At 38.8% G+C, this 13,752-nt stretch overlaps 1 long non-coding RNA gene across 1 annotated transcript in view; it reads left to right on the forward strand.

The window, feature by feature from the left end:
* The window catches only part of LOC135092787 (uncharacterized), a 33,959-nt gene extending 22,985 nt beyond the window's left edge, over nucleotides 1–10,974 (forward strand). The window contains exons 2-4 of the long non-coding RNA XR_010263070.1: nucleotides 1,100–1,193; nucleotides 1,522–1,749; nucleotides 10,698–10,974. This is a non-coding gene — a long non-coding RNA (uncharacterized LOC135092787). The remainder of the gene's footprint in view (nucleotides 1–1,099; nucleotides 1,194–1,521; nucleotides 1,750–10,697) is intronic.
* The last annotated feature ends 2,778 nt before the right edge of the window (nucleotides 10,975–13,752 follow it).

A 13,752-nucleotide genomic window follows, 5' to 3' on the forward strand; every position in this document is an offset into this window, starting at 1 on the left:
TATTGTGTAACTCTTCAATACTATCGCTACACTCTCAGTAACATTATGCAATATTTATCGTGCAAGAGGCGCCTGAGAATCTTTCAGATTAATTAATTTCAATAGATAACACCGATAAATTCAACTTCCCAGACTTGCTGGTACTGCCAGCATTCGAGTGTGGGTACCCGCCCGATAAGTTTTGCTTACATAATCTCCTACTATTTTGCGTTACTTTTTTCGTAAATGTCATTGACATGAAATAAGAAGAAACGAAGCGAGAATTGGTGGATGAAGACTAGAGATACAGCCATACACACACACTCACACACCCGCATATATATATATATATATATATATATATATATATATATATATATATATATATATATATATATATATATATATATATATATATATATATATATATATATATATATATATATATATATATATATATATATATATATATATTTTTTTTTTAATAGGATTTCTAATGTTGAAACTTAGGAGGCTTGTAAAGGGGCAACGATTTGCTAAGTAATCGTAATTGTTCAAATTGTGAGATAACCCATGCAATTAGGATATTTTCTTTTTTTATTTCCAAAATATCATAATTGTAACTACTGTTAAATGTATACAACATAAGTACTTTATTTTATTTTCCACTTTCTTTCAAACTTAATAATATCAGTAGCTATGTCTATATATCTATACACAATTATCGTCAAACTTATGATGTATTTTTTTTTCAGTTATACAATATGAATATATGAATTAATCCCACCAGGTAAAAGAAAAAAAAATGTACTACCAATCCAGGCGTTTAGAACTCAGCAATAATGATAGAGACATGGGTGTGATACAAAATATACTCGTATGAATACTATGTAGATGTGTGCTCTAGAACTTACTTAGATATAACGATATGTTCTGTTAAATCTCCAAATATGGCACCATATAATGTTGCGTCTAAAGCACTTTTGATTTTGTAATACTGTGAAAATGTAGCTAATGAGAGAATATATCTTCTCACTATAAAACGAAAAATGAAAGAAACTTTCAGGGACATAATGTTGTTTGTTGTCTTTAAGTAAGAAAAAGTTCATCTTATCCACAGAATGATAATAGTCGGCCTCAGCACATCTCACATCGACGCCCTCACTAGCACTAAGAAAGGCCGCAAGACTGAACACATCCTAGGAATCGTTCAGGTTCGTCGCTTGCGCTGTGTTGTGCTGTGTTGTACTGTGCTGTACTGTGTTGTGTTGTGTTGTGTTGTGTTGTGCTGTGCTGTGTTTCCATAGCTTCTATCCTTCTCTCTGTAACTTAATGTCAAGTTTCCTTTCTGACTTTCCGAATGTTTAATTAAATGGCCGTTAGAGTTTCCCCGATGATCTTTATCGAGATGCCGTCTTAGTGGCAAGAACAATGTCATACGTAGAATTTTGCGACTTTTTTTTTTTTTTTAATACTTTGAAGAAATACAGATCACATTATTTTAACTTTTTCTTTTCCTTTTTTATTTTTTTTTATTCACAGGACCAATCTGGAAACTTCATACTTTTAATGAATCTTCTATACCATAATGATAACCTTTCCCACGTGTTCACCTGGCGAACACCAGTCTCTCCGAAGACGAAGTACTCGACTGACCTAATCATCAAGACAAAATATGACCTTGTTACGAAACAGCCAAAGACTACGCCAAATTTCACCATACCGCTTTTCCCTGAGAAAACTAAGGACCTTCACGGTTTCAGTTTAAACGTAAATATAATCGTAACTGTAATGTATATGTATGAATATAATTATAATGTATGAGAGAGAGAGAGAGAGAGAGAGAGAGAGAGAGAGAGAGAGAGAGAGAGGATAAAAGAATGATTACAAAACTAAATACTGAACAAAAAGCAAAATTTTATCATCCTAGTTAAAAATTAAAGAAAATAAAAGCAGTCCTCTGAGTTGCATCACCTTCGAGTTGTTTGAAGAGGATCCACACCACGTGCATAATAACTGTAATAGTGACAACAACAAGAACAATAACAACACCACCACCATCACTAGTAGTGACAACCATAAGAATAATGATGACAATATTAACAACAACAATAACAACAACATGAGAATAACACCAACATCAGTAATGAAAGTAATAACAACAATGCCAAAATTATTATTACTCCCAGTGAGGTATGAAGCACTGGATCAGGAGGTGTTGTGAATTTATTAATAACTCAGTTGTGACCTCACTGAACGTTTCCCTTTGTGTCTCAAAACACAAGGGAACAGTTACAGCCTGCCCTCTAAGGAGAACGCTTTTCCTTCACAAAAAAATAGATGCACCTAATTACACACACACCCTTCACTCAAAACTATACATTCATTATGGCGATTCTAAAACTAGCCACATTAGGGGAGGGGACCAATGTCCCCAGGTCGGACTGTTCTTCTGGTATCGACAACCCCCTCCAACTTTTTTCTTCATTAACTTCTGCAACATTCGCGGCCTTAGAGCCAATTTTTAATCTGTTTAACACCACCTCTCCTATAATAATTCAGGTGTCTGAGGCAACAGACAGTAACCCCTTTTCTGTTCCGTACTATTTTTTCTATCCTCATTTTCAGTACAAAGCTGGATGTTGCATTTATGTGCGCAACGACTTAACCTGCTCTCATGCCCACGCTCTTGAATCTTCCGATTTTTCCACCATCTAGCTACGACTATGAAGTCACTTTCAAACTAAATCTATCTGTGCTGTATACTTCTCACCTAACTCCTCTGATTAAAAGAAATTTTTTCCACTGCTCAGCCTACAAAGTGCAACATTCTAATTGTCTTTCCATTTGCGGAGATCCCCATTCTTGGAAATTTCAGTGTTCACCACCAGCTTTGGCCATCCTCTTTCTTCATTTACCATTCTGGTAACCTTTAACTTTGCTATCCTCCATGACCTAGACAACTGGTGCAATACCTTACTCTGACCGTCTTGGAGATACGGCCATTTTATTTTTTATCTCTCCTTAACTTTGAATCCTTCTGCATATGCTGTCCGTTGGACTCCTCCGATCACAACCTCATATCTGTACCTTGTCCTATCGCTCCAGTCCCTCCTCAGGATTCCCCTAATCGGAGGTGCCTCTGGTGTTTTGGTTCTGCTAATTAAAGGAACCTGATGTATTATTCTGATTTTCCTTGGAATGATTACTGCCGTGTCAGAGACCCGTCTATGTGTGCTGAGAGTATAGAAGAGGTGATAGTGTCTGGCACAGAGGCGTACATTCCTCACTTTTTTTTTTCGCCCGAAACCTTTAAAATTTTGCTTGTTCTCGTGCTATACATGACAGGTAGGTGGCCCTCAAAAGCTTGTTCAGCCTTCCATCACCTGAATCTCTTGCGCTTTATATTTTTGCGAGGAGTCATGCCAAATCCGTTCTCCAAGTAGCCAGGAACTCCTTCATTAATATATATATATATATATATATATATATATATATATATATATATATATATATATATATATATATATATATATATATATATATATATATATATATATATATATATATATATATATATATATATATATATATATATATATATTATTTTATTTTTTTCAAGATCTAACTTCACTCGAGATTTCTGCCACCTAGCCAAAAACATCTCCAATAACTTTGCTTCATCATCTTTTCCTCCTTTATTTTGACCTGATAGCATCACTGCCTTCTTATCTATTTCTAAAGCTGAAGTTTTCACTCAAACCATTGCTAAAAACTCTGCTTGTTCCTCCCTCTCCTCCATCCTTCAACTACTGCATGCTACCCATTAAGATCCTTCGCATTGATGTTCCCCCATGCCCTCGCTGGCCTTAACCCTTGGAAAGCTTATGGACTTGATATGGCCCCTCCTATTGTTCTACGGAACTGTGCCTCCGTGCTTGCACCTTGCCTAGTTAAACTCTCTCAACTCTGTCAATGAACATCTACCATTCCTTTTTGCTGGAAGTTTGCCTGCATTCAACCTGTTCCTCAAGAGGGTGGCTGTTCTAATTCTTTAAACTACCGTCCTATTGCTTTAATCTCCTACCTCTCTAAAGTTTTTTTAATCTATCTTCAACAGAAAGATTCTTAAAAATCTATCACTTCACAACCTTCTATCTGATGGCCAGTATGGTTTCCGTCCAGGCCGCTCTACTGGTAATCTGGATTTCCTTACTGAGTCATGGTCATCCTTTTCTAAAGGGGGATTTTGGTGAAACTTTTGTTGTTTTCTTAGACATAACTAAAGTTCATGTTAGAGTCTGGCACAAAACTTTAATTTCCGAACTACCCTCCTACGGCTTCTATCCTTCTCTCTGTAACTTCATCTCAAGTTTCCTTTCTGACCCTTCTATTGCTGCTGTAAGTAGACGGTCACTGTTCTTCATCTAAATTTATTAATAGTGGTGTTCCTCAGGGTTCCCTCCTGTCACCCACTCTCTTCATATTATTCATCACTGATCTTCTAAACTAAACTATTCACTCCTACGCTGATGATACCACCGTGCACTATTCCATGTCTTTTCGTAGACGTCCAACTCCTCAGGAAGTAAACAGTTTATGTTGGGAAACCACAGAATGCCTGACTTCTTATCTCTCTAAAATTTCTTACTGGGTCAGAGCAAACTTGATATTGTTCATAGCCTCAAAAACTCATTTGCTCCATCTACCAACTTGACACAACCTTCAAGACAACACTCAACAGTCTTCTTTTCTACTCTGATCATCATCGGTCTGTCCTTTACTTATAACTAAATTTGAAATTTCTCATCTCATCTCTAGATAAAACAGCTCCTATGAAGCTTCTATGAACTTTCTACAGAGGCCTTATCCGTCCATGTATGGAGTATGCTTCACATGTATGAGGGGGTTCAACTCATGCCGCTATTTTAGACAGGTGGGATCAAAAGCTTTTCGTTTTTTTCAACTCATCTCCTATAGCTGACTTTCTTCAGCTTCTTTTTAGTCACCGCATTGTTGCATCTCTTGCTGTCTTCTACCGCTATTTTCAAGATAACTGCTCTTCTGATCTTGCTAACTGCATGACTTCCCTTCTCCCGTGGCCTCGCTGCTCATACTCTTCTTTCTCTCATCCCTATTATGTTCACCTCTTTCTTATGACTTGAACTCTTTCAAGAGGGAGGTTTCAAGACAATTATCCTTCATTATTTGATGATTCTCGTCTCTTTTTGAGACTGGCACTTCTGTTTTTTTTTCTTTTTTTATTTCCTTTGGCCAGTGTCCTTCCTACATAAAAAAAAAAAAATAAAATGGTGCTGCTAACATAACCTAACACATCCAAACCAGTCCTAAAATAACCAAATCAAAGCTAACCATACCTGACTTAGGCTAACCTACCTTAACAAAAGAAGGAGGGATGCCTCTCTGTTCAGTTTTGACTAGTTGCTCAAGATAACATGTCCGAAAGAAAGCTAATAAAGTGAAAAAAATGATCACTGACGGCGTTAGTATTAATTTGTGACTTGTATATGGGGTTCAATACGAAAAACTCTATCCCTTGCCCAGTGACCCTTCCATAAAAAAAAAAAAATGTGGTTGATACCATAACCTACCATTATCAAACCAGTCCTAAAATAACCAAACCAAAGCTAACCTAACCTAACCAAAGCTAAGCTACCGTAGCCAAAGCAGGAGGGGAGCCTCGCTGTCCAGTTTTGACCAGTTGCTTACGATAACATGTTTTCAGAAATCACTGATGGCGTTGATATTAATTTCCGACACATATTTATGGGACTCTAAATACTCAGTACGAAGAGCTCTACTGAATGAGATACGTCACGAAAGTAGAAGTGAATATTTCGTGATTCTTTAATAATACCTTATCTTGGGTTACAACAGAATTGACGACGTCTCGCATGGACTGCTGGAAGTTATCAGTCATGTTATATATGCTCATAAATATATGGTTTGCCTTATGCACTTACATTATAAATGCATATAAATGAATTACAAAAAAAAAAAAAATCATGGAAACAACAATTCCACACTGCTGCTTTTCTCCCTCACTTCGATGCCATTATGGAGAGTTTAAGACAATTACGTACCGCAAAATAGGGATTAATTAAGCAAGTGTATACCTGCTGTACCTTCCCTATAAAAGTGTGTGGATCAATATATGACAAAACTCAAATTTTGTAAGGGAAGAATTATAGTTTATTCTGCAAAATAAAAACCAATCGTTACTTTAAACGGTTTTATTAGCATATAACGATAATGAAGAGTGTCACGGACTCCACCGCTGTAAGTTCTCTGGACGGCAACTGAGTTAGGCTTGCTTGTGCACCGTTATTATATACCCTTGGCTGTGACGTCACTATTCATCAAACAATTAACGTATGATACATTCCTTCAGGACGTCTCTGACTCACTGTTATTGGACAATGGCTGTCAGCGATATATTTCAATCATTATCACCATATTCCATTAATAGTCGCACACAGGTAAGCATATCTGTAACTTAAACATGATTGCTTGCCTTATACTATAATTATTTCTTTTGTTATCACCATATTTAAGTAATGATTGCATACCGGTACGCATATCTGTACTCTAGACCTGAGTGCTTGCCTTACTTATATTATTATGAAAAATGCCCGTTAAAAATACCCAACAATCTCATTCTAAGGTTTGTCCCCGGGTACCCGACCGGATACTCTATACTCTACTGCCTGGATAGCTACCTGTCCGTACCTACAAGTGACCTGGACTTCTCGGTTTTTCTCCTGCACTAAGCTACTGGTGTAGCTGATCCAAGAGCGAGTGGCAGACTTTTGAGGGGCTGGTATTTTGGGTCATAACAATATAATATATATATATATATATATATATATATATATATATATATATATATATATATATATATATATATATATATATATATATATATATATATATATATATATATATATATATATATATATATATATATATTGAAGCGAAACTATATTATGGATAGTTGCCAAGGCCTAGAGCTATAATTCAGTCCGGTACACATCTGATTACATAAAAAAAAAAAAAAACATAAAGTAATACAAATGCATATCAGAAGATAACACAAAATACAATATTAGCCTGGAGGAACTAGGATGACAGTGGGATGTATTATGCAGTACAGACAAAAGATAACCCCACGCCAGACACAAAATAATATCACACTAGTACTGCCTGGTAAACGCTGGTCTCACCATATTTCTTGCTCCACTCAACCACGTTAATACTTTTTTTTTTTTTTTTTTTATGTAGGAAGGATACTGGCCAAGGGCAACAAAAATCTAATAAAAAAAAAAAATGCCCACTGAAATGCCAGTCCCATAAAAGGGTCAAAGCAGTGGTCAAAAATTGGTGGATAAGTGTCTTGAAACCTCCCTCTTGAAGGAATTCAAGTCATAGGAAGATGGAAATACAGAAGAAGGTAGGGAGTTCCAGAGTTTACCAGAGAAAGGGATGAATGATTGAGAATACTGGTTAACTCTTGCGTTAGAGAGGTGGACAGAATAGGGGTGAGAGAAAGAAGAAAGTCTTGTGCAGCGAGGCCGCGGAAGGAGGGGAAGCATGCAGTTAGCAAGATCAGAAGAGCAGTTGGCATGAAAATAGCGGTAGAAGACAGCTAGATATGCAACACTGCGGCGGTGAGAGAGGGGTTGAAGACAGTCAGTTAGAGGAGAGGAGTTCATGAGACGAAAAGCTTTTCATTCCACCCTGTCTAGAAGAGCAGTATGAGTGGAACCCACCCAGACATGTGAAGCATACTCCATACATGGACGGATAAGGCCCTTGTACAGAGTTAGCAGCTGGGGGGGGTGAGAAAAACTGGCGGAGACGTCTCAGAACACCTAACTTCATAGAAGCTGTTTTAGCTAGAGATGAGATGTGAAGTTTCCAGTTCAGATTATAAGTAAAGGACAGACCGAGGATGTTCAGTGTAGAAGAGGGGGACAGTTGAGTGTCATTGAAGAAGAGGGGATAGTGTCTGGAAGATTGTGTCGAGTTGATAGATGGAGGAATTGAGTTTTTGAGGCATTGAACAATACCAAGTTTGCTCTGCCCCAATCAGAAATTTTAGAAAGATCAGAAGTCAGGCGTTCTGTGGCTTCCCTGCGTGATATGTTTACCTCCTGAAGGGTTGGACGTCTATGAAAAGACGTGGAAAAGTGCAGGGTGGTATCATCAGCATAGGAGTGGATAGGACAAGAAGTTTGGTTAGAAGATCATTAATGAATAATAAGAAGAGAGTGGGTGACAGGACAGAACCCTGAGGAACACCACTGTTAATAGATTTAGGAGAAGAACAGTGACCGTCTACCACAGCAGCAATAGAACGGTCAGAAAGGAAACTTGAGATGAAGTTACAGAGAGAAGGATAGAAACCGTAGGAGGGTAGTTTGGAAATCAAAGCTTTGTGCCAGACTCTATCAAAGGCTTTTGATATGTCCAAGGCAACAGCAAAAGTTTCACCAAAGTCTCTAAAAGAGGATGACCAAGACTCAGTAAGGAAAGCCAGAAGATCACCAGTAGAGCGGCCTTGACGGAACCCATACTGGCGATCAGATAGAAGGTTGTGAAGTGAAAGATGTTTAAGAATCTTCCTGTTGAGGATAGATTCAAAAACTTTAGATAAGCAGGAAATTAAAGCAATAGGACGGTAGTTTGAGGGATTACAGCGGTCACCCTTTTTAGGAACAGGTTGAATGTAGGCAAACTTCCAGCAAGAAGGAAAGGTAGATGTTGACAGACAGAGCTGAAAGAGTTTGACTAGGCAAGGTGCAAGCACGGAGGCACAGTTTCGGAGAACAATATGAGGGACCCCATCAGGTCCATAAGCCTTCCGAGGGTTTAGACCAGCGAGGACATGGAAAACATCATTACGAAGAATTTTAATACGTGGCATGAAGTAGTCAGAGGGTGGAGGAGAGGGAAGAACAAGCCCAGAATCGTCCAAGGTAGAGTTTTTAGCAAAGGTTTGAGCAAAGAGTTCAGCTTTAGAAATAGATGTGATAGCAGTGGTGCCATCTGGTTGAAGTAGAGGAGGGAAAGAAGAAGAAGCAAAGTTATTGGAGATATTTTTGGCTAGATGCCAGAAATCACGAGGGGAGTTAGATCTTGAAAGGTTTTGACATTTTCTGTTAATGAAGGAGTTTTTGGCTAGTTGGAGAACAGACTTGGCATGGTTCCGGGCAGAAATATAAAGTGCATGAGATTCTGGTGATGGAAGGCTTAAGTACCTTTTGTGGGCCACCTCTCTATCATGTATAGCACGAGAACAAGCTGTGTTAAACCAAGGTTTAGAAAGTTTAGGACGAGAAAAAGAGTGAGGAATGTACGCCTCCATGCCAGACACTATCACCTCTGTTATGCGCTCAGCACACAAAGATGGGTCTCTGACACGGAAGCAGTAGTCATTCCAAGGAAAATCAGCAAAATACCTCCTCAGGTCCCCCCAACTAGCAGAGGCAAAACGCCAGAGGCACCTTCGCTTAGGGGGATCCTGAGGAGGGAATGGAGAGATAGGACAAGATAAAGATATGAGATTGTGATCGGAGGAGCCCAACGGAGAAGAAAGGGTGACAGCATAAGCAGAAGGATTAGAGGTCAGGAAATGGTCAAGAATGTTGGGCGTATCTCCAAGACGGTCAGGAATACGAGTAGGGTGTTGCACCAATTGCTCTAGGTCATGGAGGATAGCAAAGTTGTAGGCTAGTTCACCAGGATGGTCAGTGAAGGGAGAGGAAAGCCAAAGCTGGTGGTGAACATTGAAGTCTCCAAGAATGGAGATCTCTGCAAAAGGGAAGAGGGTCAGAATGTGCTCCACTTTGGAAGTTAAGTAGTCAAAGAATTTCTTATAGTCAGAGGAGTTAGAAGAGAGGTATACAACACAGATAAATTTAGTATGAGAATGACTCTGTAGTCGTAGCCAGATGGTGGAAAACTCGGAAGATTCAAGAGCGTGGGCACGAGAGCAGGTTAAGTCATTGCGCACATAAACGCAGCATCCAGCTTTGGATCGAAAATGAGAATAGAGAAAATAGGAGGGAACAGAAAAGGGGCTACTGTCAGTTGCCTCAGACACCTGAGTTTCAGTGAGGAAAAGAAGATGAGGTTTAGAAGAGGAGAGGTGGTGTTCTACAGATTGAAAATTAGATCTTAGACCGCGAATGTTGCAGAAATTAATGAAGAAAAAGTTGAGGGGGATGTCAAGACACTTAGGGTCGTCGACGGAAAGGCAGTCCGACCTGGGGACATTCATGGTCCCCTCCCCAGATGGGGACTCCGAGGCTGGTGTAGGAGTCGCCATGATTTTAAAATTTTTGAGTGAAGGGTGTGTGTGTTATTAGGTGCTTGTAGTTTTGTGTGGAGGAAGAGAGTTGTCTTTAGAGGGCAGGCTGTGACTGCCCTCTTGTGTTGTGAGACACAAAGGGAAACGTTCAGTGAGGTCACAGCTGGGTTTAATGATAAGTTCACAGCACCCCCTGAACAGTGCTTTAGACCTCACTGGGAGTAATTATCGTTTCGGCAGGTGTCTACTGCCGAAACGATATATATATATATATATATATATATATATATATATATATATATATATATATATATATATATATATATATATATATATATATATATATATATTATATATGTGTGTGTGATTTTTACATTATTTTCAGGTGGTATGGTTCTTGTTCTATCCAGAGATTATATATCGTTACGGCGAAAAAGGAAACATGGTGGTAAGATATGGTGGTAACGTACGGGTTGTGGAGACAGTGGCTAAAGTACTTAACTTTACTCCACGCTTTGTGGAGCCACCAACAGGTTAGTGTGTGTGTGTGTGTGTGTGTGTGTGTGTGTGTGTGTGTGTGTGTGTGTGTGTGTGTGTGTAAATGGAGCACTGACGAAGGACAACAACAACAACAACAACAAAAAGGCTCATTAGTGCCAGTCCCAAAAGCAGGTCAAAAGGTTTTTCCAAGTTATAAGAAGAGAGAAATACAGAAGCAGGGAGGGAATTCAAGACTGTACCAGAGAAAGGGATGAATGATTGAGAATACTGGTTAACTTTTTCATTAATGGAGTTGACAGAATAGGTGTGAGAAAAAGAAAATAGTTTTGTGTAGCGGGGCCACAGGAGTAGGGCAAGCAGGATCAGAAAAGCAGTTAGCGTGAAAATAGCGGTACAGTGATGCAACATTGCGGCGATAAGAAATAGTCTGAAGACAGTAAGTTAGAAGAGAGGACTTGATAAGACGAAAAGACTTTGATTCCACCCTGTCTAAAAGAGCGATACATACATGTGAAGCATACTCCATACATGGACGGATAAGGCAGTTGGCCGGGAAGGGCGATGCATGGGGAGAAAAACTGTCTCAGACTACTCAAAACACCTAACTTCACAGAAGCTATTTTAGCTATAGATGAGATGTGAAGTTTTCAATTTAGATTATAAGTAAAGGACAGACCAAGAATGAACGGTGTAGAAGACGGGGACAGTTGAGTGTCATTGAAGAAGAGGGGATAGTTATTTGGAAGGTTGTATCGTGTTGATAAATGAAAGAATTGAATTTTGAGATATTAAACAATACTAAGCTTGCTTTGCCCTAACAAAGAAATTTTAGAGAGATCAGAAGTCAGGCATTTTCTGTCTTCCCTGTGTAAGCTGTTTACTTCCTGAAGAGTTGGACGTCTACGAAAATACGTGGAAAAGTGCAGGGTGTTGATATCAGCGTAGGAGTGGATAGGACAAAAAGTTTGCTTTAGAAGATCATTGATTAATAATATGAAGATAGTGGGTGACAGGACAGAACCCTGAGGAACAAAATTGTTAATAGACTCAAGAGAAGGCCGATTACCACAAAAGCAATAAAACGGTCAGAAAAAAAACTTGAGATGAAATTACAGAAAGATAGAAACCCTAGGATGGTGGTTTAGAAATCAAAGCTTTGTGCCAGACTCTATTAAAAGCTTTTGATATGTCAAAGGCAATAGGAAAAGTTTCACCAAAATCCTTAAAAGAGGATGACCAAGAGTCAGCACGGAAAACCAGGTGATCAGTAGAGCGACCTCGCCGGAACCCATTTTGGCGAACAGATAGGTTGTAAAGTGATAGATGTTTAAAAATCTTTCCATTGAGAATGGATTAAAAAGCTTTAGAGAAGCATAACATTTAAGCAATAGGACGGTACCTAGAGGGATTAGAACGGTCACTCTTTTTAGGAACAGGCTAAATGTAAGCAAACCTCCAGCAAGAAAGAAAGATAGATGTTAATGAACAGGGTTGGAAGAGTTTGACTAGGCAAGGAGCGAGTACGGAGGTGCAGTTTTGAATAACAATAGAAGGGACACCATCAGGTTCATAGACCTTCCAAGGGTTGAGGCCAGCGAGGACATGGAAAACATAACTTGCGAAGGATCTTAATGGCTAGCATGAAGTAGTCGGAATGTGGTGAAGAGAGAGGAACAAAATCTGAATCATCCAAGGTGGAGTTTTTAGGAAAGGATGAAATACAGAAGCAGGCAAGGAGTTCTAGAGCTTAGCACATAAAGAAAAAAAAAGAGATGAATGACTGAGAATTCTACTTAACTCCTGCACTGGAGAGGTGGACAAAATAGAGGAGAGAGAAAGTAGAAAGCCTTGTGCAGCGGTGCAGCGGGAGGAGGGGAGGCATGCAATTAGCAAAGTCAGAAGAGCAGTTAGTGCGAAAATAGCGGTAGTACTAGAAAGCAAGAGATGCACCATTGTTTCGATGAGAAGGAAGCTGAAGACAGTTTCTTAGAGGAGAGGAGTTGTTAGATCGAAAAGCTTTTGATTTCACCCTGTCTAGAAGAGCAGTTTGGTGGGAACCTCTCTTCCATTATTAATGTGAAGCGTATGCCATATATGGATGAATAGGGTTCGTGTACATAGTAACTGGAGAGGAGAGAAAAACTGAGGGAGACGCCTAACTTCAAAGAAGCTGTTTTAGCTAGAGATAATATGTGAAGTTTCCAGTTGAGATTACTAAGAACATAAAAAAAATAAGGGAAGCTGTAAGAATCCATCAGACTTACACGTGGCAGTCCTTGCATGAAACGTACCTACCCATTTCCTCCCATCCCCTTCCCCATCCATAAACTTGTCTTATCTTCTTCTGAAGCTCCCTTGATAATTCTTTACTAACAACCTGATTACTGGCTCCATTCCACTCACCTACCATTCAGTTTGAGAACCAATTCCTTTATTACTTCTTGTTCTATTCTGATTACTGAGCCTGAGAATTTTGTTTTGTTATATCCCCTATAACACTTGGAAAAAAAAAAAAAAACATGCACCATGTCCCTTCTTGACCTACGTTTAGCGTACGCCTATTAGTAAAGGACGGGCCGAATATGTTTAGTGTATAAGAGGGAAACAGATGAGTATCATTGAAGAAGAGGGGATAGTTATACCAAAAACTGTGTCGTTTGGATAGATGGTGAAATTATTATTATTATTATTTTTTTTTTCAGTTATTGTACCTGATCATGAATTTTAGAGATAAGTCAGGCGTTCTGTGGCTTCCCTGAGTGAGCTGTTTGATTAATTCCTGAAGGTTGGACGTCTATGAAAATACGTGAAAAGTGATATCATCATCGTAGGAGTAGATAAGACAAGAAATTTTGGTTAGAAAATTATTGATGAATAATAGGGTAACAGGCCAGAACACCACTGATAATAAATAATGTTTGGAAAAGAGCAGTTACCAT

This window comes from Scylla paramamosain, chromosome 41, assembly GCF_035594125.1.
Source record: "Scylla paramamosain isolate STU-SP2022 chromosome 41, ASM3559412v1, whole genome shotgun sequence".
Classification (NCBI taxonomy): domain Eukaryota; kingdom Metazoa; phylum Arthropoda; class Malacostraca; order Decapoda; family Portunidae; genus Scylla; species Scylla paramamosain.